Here is a 1865-nt window from a genome sequence, read left to right as displayed (position 1 = left end):
TTACCGACTTTACCTAGGAACAGATGAAAAACAACCGTTGCTAGCGCCCCTTAGCCGTGTGTCATCGGTGTAATCCATTTAAGTGTTATGAGATGAGGCATAGTACTACATGCTTTCGTAGTAACATGGGATAAGAGTACACAGTGTGAATCATGAAAAAGTAGGGTGAACACCTCAAGGTTATAAAAGTAAATCGTTTTTCGAAACGTCGCACAGTGGGCTGTAATAAAAAAAAGCTGTCCAAAAATCGCTGTAATCTTTAGTAGGTGTTGCTTAATGAATGAAACTTTTTGTGAATTTGGTATTGTATGGACACAATGAAACTTATTTAGGATGATTTAGTCCAGAACATTGTTTAGGAGGGCAATAAAATATAAAAGTAGGGAAAAGTTATGCGAGAAAAATAGTTACCAGGGGCAAGTCGAAATTTTGGTATGGGAATATCAAGGGAAAAACAGAATTTATTCCATTTTCCACTATGTTTAAGCTATCTAGTTGCTTCTCATAAGGTATGTGATGATTGAGAATTGCTATTGAGTCTTTTAAACCTGAAATTTTGGTAATTGAAGAGTAATAATAAAAATGAATACCATAGACAAATATTTTATTACAAATTTCTCAAAACAAAGATGTGCCGCATTAAATTCTATTCTGAGTCAGAGCATAAAGACTCCTCATGTTCTAAAATATTTTTGCTATTCACCAGAAGATTTTTCACCCCCGCAGAACAAGAAATGAAAGGATCTGACGTAATCAGAAGCCTATAGAAAAGGTGGCAATTCTAGAAATTTTCGTGATGTGTTTTTCGCGATTTCCATGGAAGTTGCTACAATTGATTCCTCCAGTGAAGTAGAACTCACTCAGTTTTATCACTTTTCCACGTTTAGACCTCTCACTTGCACTGTGGAAATGTAGTTACGGTCTTCCACGAGGAGTGCTTTCAATTAAGCCTAAAACAATGATAAATTACGAAATAATTACAATTCACGGACTAAGTCAACAAGGAATGAAATACTCGCGCAGTTGTATATGCGTGTAGTACATATTATAATTTATCCGTAAACGTTAGCATTCCCCTGAAGGAGACGAACATCGGAGGTATTTTAACACAGCGTCAGGAAGTGTTATTGGCTGTTTTAATCGAATATTATTCAACTTCAGAAATCTACTATTAACTCTGGTGCACGCATCCCACTTTTGAAAGTATTGATGAAAAAACACTTTTTGAATGAAGGCCGAAAGCAAAGTTTTTAATTCTCATCTCCTCCCAAGAAAATTTTTCGGTGTAAAAACTCCAGTACCAACGATTTATTTTGCTTCATGGTCCCCCTTCTATTTGCCAATATCACACTATGTAAATCTTTGCGAGTCACTAATGCTGTATTCATAACTTGGGAACTAAATTGTGAACGTCCTTCGCCACACACTTCAGCAAGAAATACTGAATGGAGACTGATGCTGAGCACTCGGCTAGAAATGAGCGTGCCAATCGCATAGACGGCATATTTTGGGAAAACCCAATTTTTAGAATGGAAACAGTTGCACGTGTTCATAGTAAAAGAACAAATCTGGGTGCATAAAGGGGAATCCTCCGAGGACAAAGGGCTTGGAGAGCGCGCGAACCGTTAGGCTTTTTACCATCCGCACGCGGCTCCCGCGGAAAGACCCAGGGGTATAATCGTCAGAAGAGGGTACAAACCATAAATAACAGCAAATAACAAGTAGTTGAGTACAATGCACTCACAATTAAGGGAAAATCCAGTCTCTCAAACGGACTACGACGCATGTCATCCTAAGTTCCCGAGTGCCTACGCCGTGTATTGCGGGTCATGGGGCGCGACAACCGCCCGGTATCATTTTGCTTT

This window comes from Ischnura elegans, chromosome 3, assembly GCF_921293095.1.
Source record: "Ischnura elegans chromosome 3, ioIscEleg1.1, whole genome shotgun sequence".
Lineage (NCBI taxonomy): Eukaryota > Metazoa > Arthropoda > Insecta > Odonata > Coenagrionidae > Ischnura > Ischnura elegans.
The sequence above is the reverse complement of the archived record's forward strand: the minus strand, read 5'-3'. Positions refer to the sequence as shown.